Source organism: Hemicordylus capensis, chromosome 4, assembly GCF_027244095.1.
Source record: "Hemicordylus capensis ecotype Gifberg chromosome 4, rHemCap1.1.pri, whole genome shotgun sequence".
In the NCBI taxonomy this organism is placed as follows: Eukaryota; Metazoa; Chordata; class Lepidosauria; order Squamata; family Cordylidae; genus Hemicordylus; species Hemicordylus capensis.
The window spans coordinates 109,729,639-109,751,311 of NC_069660.1; the positions used below are offsets into that span (position 1 = coordinate 109,729,639).

A 21,673-nucleotide genomic window follows, 5' to 3' on the forward strand; every position below is an offset into this window, starting at 1 on the left:
AATGCAAGATTGTCCAAACTTATCTGAGTCTACGCCAATAGCTCCCCACAACACTCTCTTCCTCCCTCCCTCTCTCTCTCTCTCTCTCTCTCTCTCACACACACGCACAAAGTTAGAAAACTCAGGAGAGGAGATTGCGTTATCTGCCCCAGCTACAGTGGAAATGCACAGACAAGGGAACACTGCTAATTAATAACGTCTGGAAACATGGAGTTTGAGTTTTAAATAAAGTAGTTCATTTAGGAAATCCATCAGGGAGATAGATAAGACCTATCATGCCTCATTGCTAGCTACATACAGTAAGAGGGAATGGAGAAGAAGGAAGTCTCTCTCTCTCTCTCTCTCTCTCTCAGATGAGAAAATGAAACCTGAGACTATCAGTCTAACAAAGATTCCCTTGCTCACTATCTCTACCCCTAATGCCTGTTAATGAAACTGTTCAAGGGTGCTGGCTAAACACTCCAATCGGGCTTTGGCGCTGACATGGGGAATCAGCATGACTATAGGAAACAGTTCATTACAGTATCAATTTGTGCAAAGTTTTGGTCTGGAAATGAGCAGAAGACAGAAATACAACACAATCAGATGTATTTCAGGATTACTGGGGTATGGGAAAAGAAAAAGATTGATTAGGGAAGGTGAGGAGGCAATAAAATCTTAATTAACAGTATTAACTACTACTAGAGTATCATATACAGGCATTTTAGCTTGAGGTCTGAATTGGCAATTAAATCAGCTTAAAACTTTACTTAAGAAAGGGCCAAGATGTAGACTTAAAGAGGAGAGGGAAGAAAGCAAGGAGATTTAAAAGGGGTAGGAAGTTAGTATTACCAGTCCTGACCTGTTGGTGTATTGGCTGTACTTGCAGGATGGAGTATGCAAGTAGACTTCCTCACAGGGGCAAAGCAGAAAAGGTCAAAGAGAAAAGGGCACGTGGTATAGAGTTACCACCAGTATGCTAGGAAACCAGGATAGTGTTTGGTGCCAGGATAGGTCCAAGGTCCTTCTCCAAGTTCTCTATGTTGTTTCCCATTTTCTGTATTTTCTCCTCCTTTTCTGTTTTTCCTCCTCCTGATCATGTGCTTAGGTCAAGAGTACAAATAGGTAAAATCATGCCCTGGGGCAATACAAAGGTCAGGCACCCTGACTGCAGGGGCTGAAACTCACTTGTGACAAAGAAGTTCATCTTTGTATGAACCAATCAAGAGGGTGTGCTCTTTAAGAAACAAAAGATGGAATGGCTGGTTGAGAGGTGTATGTAGAGTACTGGATGTGAGAACTCCAAAGCTTTCTCTAAGAATGGGACATCTCTTCCTGGGAGAGATCTAGGTTTTCTTTTATGTTAACAATCCTACCTCTGGGTTATTGCAAGCTCATTAATGTTGTGATAGGAAACTGGGGGTGTGCTGTGTTTATCTGGGTAGTTGTAGGAGTAATTAGTGAGGCTAATTCCTTTGTGAAGGAAGTTAGCTATTTTGCTTGTGAAGGTCTCTTTGACCCACATCTTCTTGCTAGCTTCCTGCCTTTTCTGCAAGAAAGGCCATGGGGGTCTCCCTTGAGTCATTTGTTATTCTGACCTTGGGCAGCGCTGCCCCATGTTTGCTTGTGCCAAGTGACCAAATTGAATAGTTTGCCAAAGATGGGCATGTGCAGAGTTCACGATACCATGAGCTCAGGTAGCCAAGATGGAGGTTGCAAGCCTGCAACTCCAAATCACATAGAGGGGTGCTGTTTGCAGCCCCAAGACAAGCTGTTTCTGTAACATGCCCCTAGTGGTCAATAGGGTTGCTGGTGCTAAAAGTCAATGTCATGCAGGAGCTACATCTCCAACACACACTCCCCACTGGCCAGGTCCACTGGCCAGGTCTATGCATCAACACTGATGCATAGATCTGCATATGTTAATGTTTCCATCCACAATCCAGTAACAAAAACGTCTCCATTAGCCCTTTCGAATGCAATGGAAGTTTCACTTTGCAGTATATATACCTTTCAATACAAGATGAGTTAAAAATTTGCTTCAAAAAGATAAGTTACACATGGACATGCATTTACCTGTAGTAATGCTTCATGCATCATACCAGAACTGCTTACTTCAAAACCTTATTTATTTATTATTTCTCTGTGTTATCATTTCTGTATTATTATTTCTCTGAGCCATTTTTGGAAGGGCGGTATAGAAATCAAATAAATAAATAAATACAATGCATCACTGCTGAAAAATGCTTTCTCCCCCCCCCCCACTTCTCAGTGCAGCCTTGCTGTAACTTCCAAAAATATATCCCTGAGGATTGGGGGGACCCTCAGGGACATATGCTTTGGTGGAGCACAAGGGGCTACAGAACAAAGAGGGAACAGCAAAAATTGTTCCTCCCCACTTGCTCAAGCCAAAGAGTTCTGTTCATACTTCCTGGACCAGGGCAGATATACAGTGGATTTTGTCCACTGGGTACAGTTGGGGAAGTTGTTGTTTTTTGAATTTTTAATTGGCAAGCAATATTTTCTTTATCTGCATGCAGTCTTTTCAACCAAGTACAATGTGGTTGATGAATAACAAGTACCACTTCTCCACTTTCTATAGTTAGCATGCTTGAGATTTTTAAAGGAAGATGTAGAAGAACCTACTGCCAAAAATCTTGTTGGATCCCCAAGTCTTGTGCTACTGACAGTGGGAAGTCTATTAACTGGCAATTCTGTGATAGTAGAGGGTCGTTTAGAGGAAAGGATTACATGAGCTCCATTACTCCTCTTATGGAGAGCTCTTCTGTGTCATGCGGAAGCTGATTTTATGCACTCATGTGGAACAACAAATTATTTCCCCAAATGCATAGTGACATCTTGGCCTAAGAGGGGGTGCGGGTGGGGGAGAAGCAGTAAATAAGTAAATAGATTTTGTTACAGAAACAGAATCTAAGCAGAGAACAATTTAGGGTTAAGGGAATGGATATCACAGCTCAGATAACAAAGAGTACATAGAACAAGAATAAGGCCACAAATAAGGGCATGAGAAACTGGGCATGAAACAGATGCTAGAAACGTTGACAATTAAATGAGCCTGAACAGAAATAACAGCAGAGCTACAGCTATCTCCCAGAAATAGAGGCTTTGGTCAGGGACCTCTTAGACATTCCTGTTTATTGAGCTTTTGTTCTTCCTAAAGGAATTTCCTTCAGGCAGAGAAGGAGCTCACTCAGTACGACATGGCAAAATTACTCTCACTCTTTCTGAATCCTTCCTCCCAAGGAAAAAGAGAGAGATACTGTTTATGAATTATTGAACTTTCCATTTTCCATTCACATGATAGCAGCAAGGCAGTGAGTGGAGAGGAAGCACCATAATGTATTGAATTTTTCTATGCTTTATTAAAATGATATATCAAGAGTGGGCAAATCTAAAACCCACAGAAATGAAACATTTGCTTCTTGGAGAGGCCAGGCAGAGAATATATTGTACTTGGTTAAAGTGCTTTGTGTAGTTTTCATATGGTTAACCCATCATTTTTTTTGAAAAATACCTTCTTGTCGTTTTTGTAAGGACATGGAAACATTGTTATGGAGACTGACATCCTAAGACTTCAGTTTTAAAATGTCTTAAGCACACTGCAGTAGTTACTTAGCTAACTGTTCCATGTCTGTTTTTGGAAACCTCTCCAACACATTGGTATAAGATTAAAAAGGGACCTTAACTACCCACTGTTTCTCAGTTAATTAAATATGGAAGTAATAGATGGATTTTATTCTATGCCAAAATACAGCAGAGTCACAGCTTCTGGTGTTCAGCAGAACCAATCAAATCAATGACAAATATTTTTAGAAGAAATATCATGCAGTGGGGAAATAATGACTTTGTATTGTTAGTTGTCACTGGTCCAGCATTCTGGTCCATTCCAAAATAACATGACAATGTCACTCAAAATATGTTTTGGTTCACAAAAGAAAAATGCAATTTCTGGACTAAGGTGCATGGGAAGGAAGGTACATTGTGTGGATTAGTACCAAAGATGGGCCAAAACTTCTAAAAAGTATTTTAGGTACGAAATACCTGAGCAAATGTATTTTAGAGAGAAAATACAAAATACTTGGTAAGTGACCAATAAAAATAAAAAATAAAAAATAAAAAAAATTGTATTTTAAAATACATCTTAAAATACAAAATATAATGCCTGAAAATAGGAAACAATTTTGAGATGTTTGTTATTTATCCGAACTTGTTTCCATTTCTTTTAAGCAATACAAGTGTTTCAAAGAATAAATCAATCAAGTTGTGCCTTCTGGGGCTGTGGATCCTACCAGAAAATGAAAATAACTGTTCAACGGGACCACTTGATGTTAAGACTTGTATTATATCTTATAAAATAGCCATTGGACAATGGGATACCCATCTAACATACTAATGTGCTTGGATTTGACTTGTAAAAACTGGAGTATTTCCAGATTTTCTTAACACACAATCAGATCAATAATTCCAAAACAACATAATACCCTGTTCCTTTTTGCTATGTTTGTCCATTCTCACCACCCTCCATGGGTGTCTGCAGCCTTTTGGGGGGGGGCACAAAATATACACAAAGTATGTCAATAGAAATCAGAACACAACAGGATGTATCCAATGTTAATCCTGCTTAGGTAGACCAATTGAAATAGTTGGAAGTTAGTCATGACAAAGGCTGCAATCCTATAGCTGTAGCATAGTCAAATGAGCAGCAAGTTGTATTTATGGTGAAGCAATCATATGGTCAAATCATACAGGGAGGAGAACAATTCCTTTTACCACAATTAATTCGCTCACCCCCATTCCCGTCTCTCTCTATGCTATTCTTCAAGCACTGAGTTAAATGGGGGGTGGCAGGTTTTAGAGGAGTGACTCAGGATTCCCCTTACCCCAAGCTGTAACTCAGTAAGAAAGCTAAAGAAAGCATCTAGTTTAAATACAAATAAAAATATTTATTTTTGTATCCTCCTACAAATCAGAAAACAAAGAAGATTCTAACTGCCGCATAAGCCAATGTGATGTAGTGATTAGGTTGTTCAATGGATGAGGACTGGGAGATCCAGGCTAAAGCCCTCACTCAGTCAGATCACACTGGGTGATCTGGGCAACTCAGTATTTCTCAGCCTAGCCTACCTCAAACGATTGATGTGAGGGTAAAATGCAGGGGCGGGGAATAAGTTTGGGATACTGTTGATGGGGTCATCTGCTCCTGTGAGGCTGGTGGTCTCTCTCTCTCGCTCTCTCTCTCTCTCTCCCTCCTCCTCCCTTCCAATGTGACAAACGTTACAGACTCTTGTGAGGAAGAAGATGGCTTTTAAAACTTTAGAAGCTTTTAATCCAGTCTAAGCAAGCATGGCCACTTGATTTCAGGTATTCCTTGTGTCCCACTGTAATACTGAGGCTGTTCTCACAACCAGCCTAACTAAGGCTAGGGCAGCCCAGCCTGAGTTAGACTGTGAAGTGTTGGGATCCTTGCAGATTCCGACACTCCCGTGCAGTCTGACCCTCCTATTAAGCCTGGCTGCTGGGTATTGTGTGTCTCCTTGGACTGCATGCAGCCTGAGGAGACATATAGATGGGGGAATCCCCCAAGGCACCACACATAATCCATTGTGGGATATGTGGCAGCCAGAACAATGAGTTCTGGTCTCATATCACTCATGGAGTGCTGCTAATCTGGGTGTGAGGGAGGGATGATGAAGACCTAGGGCTTGGTCATCTGGGGGGAAGCTGAGTTAAAAGCAGTCTTCCCCCCCCACCCCACCCCCACACACTCACTTCCTGATCTCAGCGATTGTGAGAATCGCTTCAATATGTCCCACCCCCACTCCAGCCAGGTAACCTGGAAAGCCAGCTAAGCACTCTGAATGCCCTCCAGCAATCTGAACACAAAGCTCTCAAAAGGTAAACTTCAGACAGAGAGTATACTGATGCTTTGCATCACAGAGAGGAAAGAAATGTAAATACTGTACACCTCCTAGAGATGTACATATCAGATGGTATAAAAATATGATAGATACATAAGTAAATAAACATTTGCTACCATTAGTCAGCCACAGTAAACAATAGGGGACACAGACAGGGAGATATTTGTAAATTACTCTGCAAAACAACCTGCCTAAGCCTTAGGCGAGTTGCAAATTTATAAAGAGACTGGACCAGGATAACTACCACCTCTTCAGGTCAGGTCAGGTTTCTAGTTGCAGCATTGCCACTAAAGACTTTAAAGTAAGTGAGCTGTAAGGTAAGGAGTTCTCTTGCATCCAAAATCTTGGGGGGAGCTGCTCCCTCTCGCCCCCCCCCCACCCGGACTCCCATGCCATCCTCACCCGTTATTCCCCATTTTACAGACAGAGGATTCTCTCTCTCTCTCTCTCTCTCTCTCTTTTCCCTTTGATTTTCAACTTGGCTGACTGACCATTCCGCAGCAGAGTAAAACTATTCAAACTTCAGGAGGAAGAGAGGGAAGAACAGAGCACACACATGAGTATGCTTGGAAGCAAATGGGCTGCCTGCTTAAAATAAAAAAGCAGTTCCTGAAGCAAGAAAGCAAAGCAATGATTGGCTGAGATGTATTTTGGTTTTGGAAATGTATTTTAAAAATACAAAATACTTGAGCAAATGTATTTTAGATACAAAATATGTATTTTAAATACTTGTATTTTTGATACTGCCCATCTCTGATTACTACTATTTCATTGGTGCAATTCAAATTATCAATGAGGAATAAGCAAGGCATAGATAGTACTTATATAACTGAGGTCATCCACTCAAGTACTAACTTCATAGGGAAATTCTCTGTTGGCCTCAAAAATAGGAACATGTCTAATACCAAAAAAAGGCATTACTGTAAAATCTCAATTTGTAATACTGCATGTTGAGTATACCTACCAGGGAGTAAGCTCCACTAACCTCATTGGGAATTACTTCCAAGTAAACATGCTTAGGATTATGTTGCTTGGAGTTAGGTTGCAAGGGAACAACATGGTTGGGAATAGATTCAATCATGACTACTTAGCTGCCTATTTTCCAGTAAATATTTTAAATTTCTGGGATGGGACAAGAAATCTCCCAATAGACACCCCCCCCACACAAAAAAGCTTGTTCTTTTAGACCATCTCATTGCTGTTCACAGAGCTAATCAGCTGCTGTGTCATAACTCTTTCAGATCCTAGTAAAAGTAATGCCATCACATACTACATGATTTGACTATGTGATAACATCACTGAAGGGAAACAAAGCTAACTCAGAATGAAAGACACCCCCCTCCCCCACACACAAACTAACTCAGAGGGCAGTGGTTCCTGGCTCACTTTGAATTATTTTTGTTCATCCCAAGTAACATGGTAAAGGTAAAGTGTACTGTCGAGTCGGTGTCAACTCCTGGTGACCACAGAGCCCTGTGGTTGTCTTTGGTAGAATACAGGAGGGGTTTACCATTGCTGCCTCCTGCACAGTATGAGATGATGCCTTTTCGCATCTTCCTATATTGCTGCTGCTCAATATACAGGTGAAACTTGGAAAATTAGAATATCGTGCAAAAGTCCATTAATTTCAGTAATGCAAATTAAAAGGTGAAACTGATATATGAGACAGACGCATTACATGCAAAGCGAGATAAGTCAAGCCTTAATTTGTTATAATTGTGATGATCATGGCGTACAGCTCATGAAAACCCCAAATCCACAATCTCAGAAAATTAGAATATTACATGGAACCAAGAAGACAAGGATTGAAGAATAGAACAATATCGGACCTCTGAAAAGTATAAGAATGCATTCATTACTTGGTTTGGGCCCCTCAATTAATGCCTCAATGCAGCATGGCATGGATGCTATCAGCCTGTGGCACTGATGAGGTATTATGGAAGACCAGGATGCTTCATTAGCGGCCTTCAGCAATTCTGCATTGTTTGGTCTCATGTCTCTCATCCTTCTCTTGGCAATGCCCCATAGATTCTCTATGGGGTCAGGCAGGGGCGTAGCAAGGTTGGAGTGGGCCCAGAGACAAGATTTTAAAATGGCCCCCCCCCAAAGTCCAGGGCCTCCGCACACCCCAGGCCCCCAAGGATTTAAGTCTGATATTCCAAAATAAGTATGCTGCCTGCAAATACATTTCACTGAACACACACACACACGTCACAATATATAGTGATATACATTGAGTACTATACATTTGTATTACTTTTAATGCCTAGAACACACTAGAAAGATGAATGATTAAAATGGGCCCCTCGCTGCAGATTAGCAAAGGAGACTTTCAACCATGCAGGGTGAACCTATGTTTGTTTTCTCAGAATTCTGAACAAATTCAGTCAAGTTTGATTGCAGGAGGTTTTTCACAGGAGGCTTTTAAAGCCCTTTAACACACCTCTCCTCTGGAATGGAGGTGCTGCATTCACATGTTGGCCAGATTGACCCTGAAGTCCCTGCAAGTTATTGGGGAGCAGTTCACACACAAGAAAAATAAAATAAAAGCACCACACATGCTTCACAGTTCTCACTCAGACCTTCTGGGTTGCAAAACAACTTGAACATAAGTGCATTTATAAATGAATGAATGAATAAATAAAATTAATAAAATACTGTTCCAGAAGTTTTTGCAATTTTCTGCCATGAAACAAGCCACTTATAGGACTTTTTAGATAGTTTTTTTTAAGCCAGCAAATTTTCCAAGCTGTTTCAAAATAAATATTCAGAGACTTCTCTGTCCCTCTCCCCCCCCCCCATATCCAAGCCCTATGGCAAGCAGATCCCTATATATGGGGGCGGGGGGGCGGGAAAGGTAACCACAAAAAGGAGTTCACACTCTACCTGGCAAATGCTGGTCTGGGTTGAGCAGGGCAGCAAGGGGTCTTCTGCTGCAGAGAACACTCTGGCTGCCTCCTCCTTCCTGGCTTGCTTGGGCCCTACTCGAGTTCAGGCTTCACTGCGACCTACACGGAGGCCTCCGTGGAAGCCCCGCCCACCCGCCGATCAGCTGAGAGGCGGGAGAAAAGGAGCTCTTTGCAGCTTGCCTGCGGCTTCGATTGCAGGCCAGCAGAACAAGCAGGAGAGATGGCGAAGAGGGCAAGTGGCTGAGAGGCTATGGGGCTGGGCAGGGGGAAATGGGGAGTCACATGAGGTGCCTCTGGGGTGCCCCTCCAGGCAGTGGGGCACCCAGACAACTGTCTCCCCTTGCCCGATCATTGTTACGCGCCTGGGGTCAGGTCAGGCGAGTTTGCTGGCCAATCAAGCACAGTACACTGTATACTTTTCAGAGGTCCGATATTGTTCTATTCTTCAATCCTTGTCTTCTTGGTTCCATGTAATATTCTAATTTTCTGAGATTGTGGATTTGGGGTTTTCATGAGCTGTACGCCATGATCATCACAATGATAACAAATTAAGGCTTGACTTCTCTCGCTTTGCATGTAATGCGTCTGTCTCATATATCAGTTTCACCTTTTAATTTGCATTACTGAAATTAATGGACTTTTGCACGATATTCTAATTTTTCGAGTTTCACCTGTAAGTGTTTCCTATAGTCTGGGAAACATACCATCCAGAATTCAAACTGGCAACCTCTGACTTGCTAGTCAAGTCATTTCCCCGCTGTGCCAATTGGTGGCCTAAGCAACATGGACATAATGCCAAATTATTTTGGTTGTGTGGTATTGGGGACCAGGGATATTTTAAAAACAACAAATTGTGCTAAATGCACTCTGAACAGCGGCAACAACCCAACTGCAAAGACACTCACAATGGAGGGCTGCTACCATTAATGACAGGGACAGAGGAGGGGTCAGCTGAATGTGTGTCACGTGCTGTTTCCCTGAAAACATTCAGCCACAATTAAGCCTGCCTCCCCCAAAAGAAAATACAAAAGGGGGCACATTTTCCTGGGAAGAAAATGTTTCACCTCACCCATACACACTTTTATAGGTTCATATAGGATTCTTTCCTCGTGAAGTCAGAGATTACTGTGACACTCTCTCCAATATTTTTTCAGGGTTGGTGTCCAGATTTGGCATTTTATGGCAGCTGCAGAAGACCCAGGTCCTCAAAAGGGCCCTCTGTTAATACCTGATACGACGTCTGTGCCCATAGCCATCTCATCCCATCTATCCCATCAATATAGGTAAGCCTACCATGAACCCAGATCAAAGGCGATTAGCATAATTTGAACTGAATAAAAGGAGAAGGGCAGGGAACATTTCAAGTTTAATAACAGGAAAGCAAGCAAGAAGAAGAAGAAGAAGAGAGAGGGGGGGAAATCATTTAAATTGTCAATCTCTGTCATACTTATTATTCAGCGTTTTGAGTTATGACAAACAAATTTTGCATGTTTTTTTCTCATGATGCTCTGAAAAACTAAAACCAAGGCTCAGGTTCTTTGACTCTGAACTAAGCTTTTTTGTACTTGCAAAATGCTGCTGGTGCGAGGTCCCAATTCTCAGATATCTGAGCACAGCTTTTGAAAGTATGACCTCATGTAACCCATGACATTTTTTACATAACACTGGCCTACATCCAGACTATCGTTGCACTAGTATAATGCTGTTGTACTAGAGCACAACTAGTTCTTGCGCTAGCAGAAAATGTTGGCAATTGCATTACACATTAGATTATACAATGCTTTCCACAACACATTGCACAACATTGTATGTGTTCCAGAGATCTTCCACTACTGGTTGCACAACATCATGGATCACTGCAACTTTGTGCAGCTCTTTAAACAGCTTCTCTCATGTTGCTAGTGCAACACTAATCTGGATGCCAGCCACTGTTTTGAAGAAGTAACCAAATTTCAAGTACCCAGTCTTCCTTTTAGTGATATGTGAAGGATCAAACATTTCATGGTGTATGATAGGACATTTTCACAAATATTCAAAGCATAACATTTAAAAAAAACCCTAAAAGCTCACAGTTATTTGGATCCAATTTCAGTTTGTTATCCCTCATCCAGCCATTTACCAACTTCAGGCAGACATTTAGGGAAGTTATGCCATTTCCTAATAAAGTTGATCGGGAGAAATAGATTTGGATGTCATTAGCATATTGATAACACCTTGGACCAAATCTCCTGATTTTCTCTCCCAGAGCTTTGATGTAGATATTAAAGAGCATTGGAGATGTTAAAGAGCATGGAGATTTGTGGAACTCCATAAATTCACTCCCACTTTGCAGAGCAACAGTCTCCAAATGATACTATCTGTAATCTGCCAGAGAGGTAGGAATGGAACCACGGTAAAACAGTGCCAGCCTATCCCAACTCCCTCAGGTGACCCAGAAGGATACCATGGTTGATGGTATCAAAAGCCCGCTCTCCCCACAGATGAGCAAGGAGCTGTTCTTGGGTGGCCGGATTGGCCACCCACATGATTACTGGCTCCATCATAGTTTTTCATCATGAAAATTGCCTGGCCCCCGGAAGTCCCTAGATGCCCCACACAACTGCATGGGGCATCGTGGAGAGGCCCCCGAGGCTGGGAGGCTTGTTGGAGCCTCCCAGTTGGGGGTCTCCATGTGAGTCACCGTGGCGCAGAGCAGCGCCGCAGTGTCTCACAATAAGAAGAATGCTCTGATCAGAAGAGAGCTCGCTTTGCTAACCTCATTTAAAGGGAGGGGTATTTCATAAGGTTTGCTGCCGGGAGCCATGCGGCTCTCGCAGCACAGGACTACTCAGTACCGGGCTGGCCTCCCTTAGTCCGGTTCTGCACAGTCATGAGAATAGCCTCTGAAAGTGATCCAATCTAATCCTATAAGAGAAGTTGCTGGACACCTACCTAGTAGACTCTGAATTAAATGTGGAATCCAGTTTGGCCTGAATACGAGATATTTCATCCACAAAAAAGTCATTTAAAACATCACAGCAGGTGATCAAAGTTTCCAAATTCAAGTTCAAGGGGGAGGGGCATGGAATTGTCCTTTCACAACCTTAGACAATTCCACTGAATGTGAACTTGTAGAAACAATGCGGGCAGAAAAAACCCGCATGCGATCATACGTTGGTCCAGAGATCACATGGGACAGGTAGTTGTCATGGCTGCTATGAACTCCTGAGCCGTTCCAGACAACCCGGTCCCAAAGTGAACATTGAAGTCCCCCACTATCAACAGTCTGGGTGACTCCAGTGCCAACTCCGCAACCAAGTCCATAAGCTCAGTTAGGGGCGCTGTTGGGCAGCAGGGTGATTAGTACACCAAGAGAAGTCCCAGTCTATTCTTGGTCCCTAGGCTTAGGTACACATATTGAATATAGGCCAACTGCCTGACAGGAATCCAGGTAAGCGAGACGGTATTCTTGTAGACCACAGCCATACCACCTCTCCGCCCACGGCTTCTCACTTGCTCCACCACAGAATATCCCACCAGGAGAAACTGGGACCAGACTGGACCACTAGCTGGTCTAATAATGCTTAATTATTCAAATTAAACATTCATTTAATCCCCCACATTCTATATTTTATTCTTTTAATCAACATGTAAACAGTCAACAAGGATCTATTCTTGCTTGTTAACTGCTTAACTTTTTTCTGAGTGTGTAGCATCATTATAAGTGAATTGATAAGTAATGAAAGCATTAGCTGTTGTATAAAGATTATAGCTCTGAAGCCTGGTAACACAATTAAATTTGATGTTTGTTTCTCTGTCTCACTGTGAATAATGATAAGGCTGCCTTTGTGAATATCGAAGCAGTATATTGATAACATTCTTCTAAATAAATAAACATGTTGTTAACAGCTCTGATAGCTGATACTATTCATTAATAAAGTATGCAATTAACAACTTCAATTTACATTTAACTTAATGAGCACTAACTTTTATACTAAAGCATAGCTAAGAATGGGTTTTTCACACAAGTGACCTAGTGAAAGAATTTTTATATTGACATGAATTAAGTAGGAAACAAATTGGAAGAAGACTGTGGTAAAGATGATTATTTTTTAGTGGTGGCATATCTTTATGGGGTAAGTACTGGAAGGACTACTTCCCCTTGCACTGTGTGCATACACCAAAATGGCACTCGGGCTCTGTTTCTCTTAAAGGGCTTCTCCTGTTCCCAAAGCTGGGGAAAGTGCAGCACGGAGGTCAACACAGTGGGAAATGGCTCTCACATTGCAGCTTTTTTGCCAAAATGGCCCCAGCTGGAAAAATCATTAGGATTACTGCTCAGGGTAACACTTATTACCAGCATAGAGGCTCTCCAGCATAGAGGTTCTACAGCAAAGGCAAATATGTAACAGCAATACAAAGATGGATTTTAGCAAAAAAAAGAAATATTATGGAAGTCAATTATTGGTCAACAAAAGACAGTGTCCTTGGGAATTTAGTAAGCCCAGATTCGGATATAATGGGGAACTGGAGGCAGAGCAGCCATAGGTCCCCAAACCTGGTCTGAATGTGGGAAACCACAGTTTGGACCCTAAGTCAGAGGGTTCACTCATCAAACTCCAGTTTAAACCCTCGGTTTGAAGTGAGGTTCACTGCTCAGTCCTCTGGTTCAGGGGCGTAACTACTATTAGGCAAGGGGAGGCAGCTGCCTGGGGACCCCCATGCCTCGAGGGGCCTCCCAGAGGCAAGTCCCATGAGGCAAGTCACATGACTATATATTGTGACGTGTGTGTGTATCAGCGAGGGGCCCATTTAAAATTTTGTCTCTGGGCCCACTCCAGCCTTGTTACGCCCCTGCTCTGGTTTGTGGCTGCCTCCATTATATCCAAATTCAGTAATGGAGGCAGCCTTCCCTGGGGCCAGAGTGGGGGGAAGGAAACTCCTCCCTCTCTCCATCCTGATTGGCTGATGTGGCTGTCCATCAAACAAAGGAGAAGGTTCAGCAGCCAGTTCTCCCTCCTCTCTGCAGTCTCACAGTCTGCAGAGAGGAGGCCAGTGCTTACATCCAAATTCAGACAGGTAAGCGTGTAGTGGGGGGAGTAGAACTAGGAGTAGAACATTGGACCAACGGCTCTGTGTTATGACTGAATGTGGCCTGTTACAAAATTTAAATGTTACAATAAGGAGTTCTACAGTCATGGAACACAGAATACAAAGTATCTTCTATAGCACTCTATGACCAACTGTCTCTCCGCATGATCTTTCACGCATGCTGCTATCCAGGGTTAAACTGTACCTTAAAGCAAGCGTGTAATTGAGACCCCTGCTAATTGAGCAAAGAGGAACCATTTAAAAGTGGTGATTCTCTTTATTTAGCAGGGGGAGAGCAACTGGCATCCCTCCAGTGGCTGTTGCTGGTGTCTATCTTATGTTCCTTTTTTAGATGGTGAGCCCTTTGGGGACAGGGAGCCATTTTCGTTCTCTAGTTATAGCTATGAAAACTTCTTTGGGAACTTTGTTGAAAAGCGGTATATAAATATTCATTGTATTCATTATATGATTGGCACGTTTGTTTGCTTTTTATTGGGGGGAAATTGTAGTCACAGTGGAGGCCCCATTCATGGTGTGAGAAGGCAACTTTAACCCTTTGCCTTATTGTGGTTCTGATCCAGATTAGTGCCCACAGCTAATATTTCCCTGGAGAAAAACCCCTCTCAGGGGCCCTACTTTGGACTGGGACCATGCTGGGAGGCAAAAGGTTAAAGGCCCTCTTCTCCACACTATGGTTCTGACTGAGATCAGGAGACCCAGACACAGTTATTTAGCAAAAAGCAACCCCCCCAAAACCCCTATACAAAGCAGCACCAATTATAAACACTATACAAACAAGCACTTGTCTTAATGTGCATTTTGACTTCTAAGGGCCACTCAACAACAGCTGAAAATTTCTTGCATCTTTCTGACCACATCCTTCTGGTCACAACCTTCTGTACTGCAGGTTATTTGCAAGGGTCCCTGAGGTCTGCTCCTGCAGGACTATACCCTAAGTTGTGACATCTATTCTCAATAAATAGCTGTCATCGTAGTTCTTCCCTGGGGGGTTAAAAAAAATATTCAATGGAATTGGTCCTTCTGGACTGAAGAGATAGAATAGTAAGGCACTAGGACAGTGGAGGCAACTGAATTATTCATAGCACATCATTTATTCAACATATTTTAAAGTTTATGATATTCAATAATGTATTCGACATGTTTTCTTCATATTCTGATCAGTTCTAGTAACAGTATTGATGCCTCTCTATGTTAGCTGTGGATAAGGTGCTAATTCTGAAATTGTCATCAAGAGTTCATTGGTTAATATAACAAAACTGATTGTTTCTGCTTCTCTTTTTCTCACACAATAATGAGTCAGCATCAAGCACTGTAATGAGCTGATTTTTAATGAAAAATTAGTGATGCTTCTGAATATAGCAAGCATTGAACAACATGTTTTTTCTGTGATTCAGTTCCAGACTTAATAGCCAACAGCCGCCTCTTTTAATCAAGCAACATTCCAGTTTCCATAAGTTTTAGATGACGTTCAACTTGTATGGCTAAGCTGCAAGTTGTCAGCAACCATTCTGGTGTGGAAAGGGACTTGCAAGGAGGTAAAATGTTTTGCCCAAGACTCCCAGCAGGAGCCTTTCATGCTAGTTGGCTGCTTATCCTTCATGCTGGTTTGTTGCTGATGCAGCCCTGATTGGTTGCAGCTTCTGAGCCATATGTTTTTAAAAAAAAAAACCTGAACCAAATAAAGCCAAATGAAGGTAATTCAGAATGAGGACAGTGATATCTGAATAAGCACTGCTGGCATTCTGAACTCATCTTGTGTTCTTCCAGTGATGTATTCACAAAGCCGAATCCAACTGGCTGTGTGGCAATCTCACTGGGCAATATCCAGACTAGTTAGTTATGAGACTAGTTAGTCATGATGACAAGTTAGTCTTGTCTAACCCAAGTCAAATTAATTTCAATGGGGCTTGGTCCCAAACTTCTTATGGATGTTGCCAACTGATACTAGGATAAAGTGCTTTTGCCTCAAACAAAAATGACACCAAAGCAATAGGCAACAAGGTCTACAAAGATGCCCACAACTGAGTGCTACTATGATCATCTGAATACCTAGTAGGGGAAGAGGGGCAGAGAATGCAGCTTGACTGAGTAGATGTTGTTAATCATGCACCTTCTTTCAGCAGCACTGTCCAACTATGAAAATTTTTGATTTAAAAAGCCCAGCAAATGCAAAAAAGGTAGGACATGTGAAATTCATTTGTGAAATTCATCTCTCTCTCTCTCTCTCTCTCTCTCTCTCTCTCTCTCTCTCACACACACACACACACACACACACACACACACACACACGAGTTTCAGCTCAAACTTACATTCAAGACAGTAATATAAAATACAACTCCCTCCCATTTTAAAAACAAAAGCACTTTTGTTTTTAATAGCTTTTAAAAACAAATAGTTGTTTTTAACATTTAATTTATTCCGACGGAAATACTTATTTGATTATCATATAGTAAGGCAGGTGCTTTAAACATCTATTGTCAGGCTATTCTATATCAATCTAATGAGAAAGTAATGTCACTATTGTCATGATGAAACAAAGGATGGCTTCACAGGTGGTGAGTGCGTGCTCCCAGTGCAAGGTTCCCCTCCCAGCATGTCATCCTAAACCACCAATGTCAGGATCCCCAATTGCACACTCATCCAGGAACCCAACCTCTGTAACCAACTTCAAATCTAGGCTACAGACTTTGGGATCCTGGAGGGAAGTGCAGCTGGGAAACCAAACATTGGAGGGTTTGGACAACATGCTGGAACTTGTGGCTCATGCTGGCAGCACACATTCACTGTGAACCAGAGGTTGGTAGCATCTTTCTTTCTTGTAGTGGAAAGCATTGCGTTTGTTATGTTTTTAACTTACTGTCTGTGGTGTTTGATTTGGGACAGTGAATTCACACATGCAAGTCAACACCACACATACAAGTCAAAACTTGAAGCTGTTGTCTTGAAATGATGAGCACGTCTCATCATTGTATTCAACATGTTGGGTGTCAACAAGTGTGTGGATCAGGGTGACCAGCAGATATAGTATACCTGGACTTCCAAATAGCTTTTGACAAAGTTCCCCATCAAAGACTCCTGAGGAAACTTAGTGGTCATGGGATAAGGGGACAAGTACATGTGTAGATTGCTAACTGGTTGAAAGTCAGGAAACAAAGGGTAGGTATAAATGGGGGTTTTTCACAATGGAGGGAAGTAAGAAGTGGGGTCCCCCAGGGATCTGTACTGGGACTGGTGCTTTTTAATTTATTCATAAATGATCTAGAAGCAGGGATAAGCAGTGAGGTGGCCAAATCTGCAGATTATACCAAACTCTTTCGGGTAGTAAAATCCAAAACTGATTGTGAAGAGCTCCAAAAGGATCTCTCCAAACTGGGGGAGTGGGCGACAAAGTGGCAAATGCGGTTCAGTGTTGGCAAGTGTAAAGTGATGCACATTGGGATGAAAAACCCCAACTTCAAGTATACGCTGATGGGATCTGAACTGTCGGTGACTGACCAGGAGAGGGATCTTGGAGTGGTGGTGGACAGCTCGTTGAAAGTGTCGACTCAATGTGCAGTAGCTGTGAAAAAGGCCAATTCCATGCTAGGGATCATTAGGAAGGGGATTGAAAATAAAACTGCTAATATTATAATGCCCTTATACAAAACTATGGTGTAGCCACACTTGGAGTACTGCATACAATTCTGGCCACCACATCTAAAAAAGGACATTGTAGAACTGGAAAAGGTGCAGAAGAGGGCAACCAAGATAATCAGGGGCCTAGAGCACCTTATAAGAAAGGAGGCAAGGCTACAACACCTGGGGCTTTTTAGTTTAGAAAAAAGACGACTGCGGGGAGACATGATAGAGGTATATAAAATCATGCATGGTGTGGAAAAAGTGGATAGAGAGAAATTCTTCTCCCTCTCCCATAACACTAGAACCAGGGGTCATCCCATGAAATTGATTGCCAGGAAATCTAAGACCAACAAATGGAAGTACTTTTTCATGCAACGCATAATCAGCTTGTGGAATTATCTGCCACAAGATGTGGTGACAGCCAACAACCTGGATAACTTCATGGAGGAGAGGTCTATCAACGGTTACTAGTCGGAGGGCTATAGGCCACCTCCATTGTTCATGGCCAGGCTTTCTGAGCCAAAGAGTCCCTGTGTCAAAGTGCTGACAACTCTGTTGAGTTTTGTCTATCCTGTTTCATTAGTGCTGTATATTTATATAGCTATATATGGTACTCAGGATGCTTCTGAGTACCAGTTGCAGGGGAGTAACAGCAGGAGAGAGGGCATGCCCTCAACTCCTGCCAGAAGGCTTCCAGCGGCATCTGGTAGGCCACTGTGTGAAACAGGATTTATTTATTTATTTATTTGATTGATTGATTGATTGATTGATTGATTGATATACCGCCCTTCCAAAATGGCACAGGGCGGTTCACAGCATGATAAAAATAATTAAAACAAATTAACAATTATAAACTATTAAAACACAATAAAACAGTTAAAAGCCCTGAAAATCAGGGCAACAATTTAAAACAATTTAAAAGAGTTAGTCATTTAAAACCCTGGAAGGCCAGGCCAAATTGGTAGGTTTTAAGGGCTCTCCTGAATGATCTCAAATTATCTGAATTTCTGCCAGGAGTGCATTCCACAGCCCAGGAGCAGCTCAAGAGAAGGCCCGCCTCTGCGTCACCACCAGACGAACCGGTGGCAACTGGAGACGGACCTCCTCAGATGATCTTAAGGTGCGGTGGGGATTATGTAAAAGAATGCTGGACTAGATGGGCCTTGGGCCTGATCCAGCAGGGCTGTTGTTGTGTTCTTAAGTTGATATGATTTAATCCTTCTAATTACATGGTTTCATATACATGATCACTAGTATGGAGATGCATCCAAGTTCCACCACTGACATTTGTTAAATGATTGGGTACTCATGGCATACTGCACAAATTTGTAATTGAGGAAAGGTGAAGCTTGTTAAGGGGTAACGAATGAGTATTAGCTTGATAAATCAAACTGATTCACACCCAAGGGCAAATGTTTAGGATTGACCTGGAAATTTATTCTTCCTGCCACCAGCACCCACACTGAAAGTTAGTAGAGAAGGAAGCTTGCACCATGTTATGTAGCAGGTGATTGATGCTGAATTCACTACAAGATAATTAGATGCTAATGTCACCATTGTGCCAGGATGAAATGAATGTCACTTCATAACACTTCAGTGTAATACTAATTTCAGAGTGACTATAATGTCACCTTGAAGCTTGTTTGAGGCATTATGATTGTGATTATGATTATCCAATTGCATTGTTACCTTATATGTGTAGGTGTTCCATTTTGGGGTAGAAAGAGAATCAGATAACTGTTTACACACAGACTAGACAAATCCATCATTTCAGATATAATTCTATAACAATATTCACAACAATACAGCAACAATAAACAAGTAAAACACTGTGCATTTTCAATTCTTACGCTACATTCAGAAACAAACTAACTCAGTAGAATTATGACATGTTTTTGGAGCTCTTCTTTGTTCCCTCAGGAACAATAATAAAGTCACTGAATTCAATGGAAGAATGCTTCCACTTAACATTAACACAATTTAAAAGTGCTTAACTTTGGCTGGAATGTTGTAATACCAATATTATTCTCACTGAGCAAGAAACTATTGGCAGAGGCATTCTTACCCCCGGACCATGGGCCCCTGGCCTCCAAGGTCTGGGGGGTTCCAAGGATCTGGGGGGGCCTTCAGGGGGGCCTCGGGTCACCACCCTGCAGCCTGGCCTATCACACCGAACTGCCAAAATTTTAGCCGCCAATGTGTGTGCCTGGGAGGCAGGGGGAAGCCTGCTCAACTCACCCTCCACATTCCACCCCCTGGCGGCCCCTCTAGCACCTCACCTCACTCCACCCACCACCTCCACAGGGCGGGGGAAGGCTCATGCTCCACCCCACCTCCGGCCACGCACATTGGTGGTTAAAATTAAGGTAAACTTTGGCATTTTGGCACAGCGAGGCAGAGGTGGAGCGGGTGTGGGGTGGTGGCAGAAGGCCCCCCCAATTCAGGGGGCCTCACGGGGGGGGCTCATGGTGGAGGAAGTCCAGGCACCGAAATTACCTAGGTGCACCACTTCCAATTGGAGTTGGGACAGGAAACGACTGGGTGGTGCCCAAAATAACAGCATGCTGGTTTATTTTCTGGGTCCACTGAAGAACATACATACCACTACATGTCCCTATTTTACCATTCTCCTGAATGGGAAAATAGGGACATGTTGGCAGGTATGTACATGATACGAAAAGTTAACGCCTCTCAAACGTCTTGGAAAAACTTCTAAAGGCATTTTATTTGGGCAGTCCTGTGTGAATTATTACATCTTGTCTGAATGACAAGAAGGACATTAAAAACATATGTATGAGAAGAACCGGAGTATTATTCACACTGGCTTTCAAGGGCGTACACTCTGTGACAGAATGCAGTGAACTTCATATAGTGCAGTTTAGACCATCAGCAGTAGTTGTATACATTCTCAGCAGCACAAATGAGAAACTGAACCAAACAAGCCCACTTAGTTCCTTTTTCATTTGTTACAGAGCAAATGACAGACAGCTCCAAATGAATTAAATGGCCATATGCCATTCGGAACTCCTATCCGTTTTCATAATGTGGCTTACCTGTGATACAGTAGCAATGGCAAGCAAAAAAAAAACACAATTTAAACCTGAAAAAGAGTGGCAGACGGCCTCTCAGCCGTCACAGACTGCTGTTCACCATTTTGTTTTCTCACAATCCCTGGGGATTGTGTCAGGAATATTGTGGAGGAAATGGTAGCTGCCAAAAAGGACCATCATAATTTTGAAGGATCCACCATTCCACCCCTGCCCCAGAGCGATGCAGTGTCTGGGGCATTGTGGGGAAACAAAATGGTGACCAAGAGAAGCTCCTTTTCAACTCCGATGATTTTTAAAAAGAAAAACCACTGTTACTGCACAAGGTCCAGATTATGAAAAGAAATTATTAATGAAAATGTTTTACATGAAAACTAAGTTGTAGTTTGCTTCACTCATAACTCACTGCTTCATGAAAGCTACACGGTTTCAGTAATGATGGCTTTTATACCATAATGTATTTAGAGAACAAAACAAAAATTAGCTTCGGGGGCTGATTCAGTGTATATTTTGCAGATGAAAATCTCACTTAGTTCTATGGAAATTGCTTCCACTTCAGTGTGCTTAAGACTTCAGCCTTAAAAGAAAAATTCTAATACATAAAAATTCACATCACATTTTATGAATTGTCACTTATTAAATGGAGTGGGGAAACACTATTCTGGTACTTGTAGCAAGTTCACACAAACACTTTCCTTTTTCTTTGCTTCTTCTAGATCTACCTGTTACTACAGTGCAGATTAGAGGAGGCAAACTTGTGTTTTGCATCTGATATCAGAATTCTGTCAGCACAGATGGTTACCAGTTCCAGATATTGCTTCTCATATACTGGTGAGACTGCTAGTGTGACATTTCTCATGATTTTAAAGGATATAATTAAATACATCACATTTAAGCTACAAACATATGTGCCTGATTTACTATGAACTGTAATAGCTAAACAAAGCCTCCATGTTCAGAGGCAGTTTATCTTTGAGAACCATATGCTGGAAATGAACAACCAGGAAGGCCTGCTGCTTTCACATTCTGCTTATGCACTTCACAGACAGGTAGTTGACAACTGTAGGAAACAACATGATATACTGAATCA

At 42.1% G+C, this 21,673-nt stretch overlaps 1 long non-coding RNA gene across 1 annotated transcript; it reads left to right on the forward strand.

The window, feature by feature from the left end:
* Positions 1 to 13,806: 13,806 nt before the first annotated feature.
* On the forward strand, positions 13,807 to 21,412 carry LOC128322274 (uncharacterized). Its single transcript, XR_008305641.1, has 3 exons — positions 13,807 to 13,885; positions 16,042 to 16,095; positions 21,300 to 21,412. It is a non-coding gene; the product is annotated as an uncharacterized LOC128322274 (long non-coding RNA).
* Positions 21,413 to 21,673: the final 261 nt, after the last annotated feature.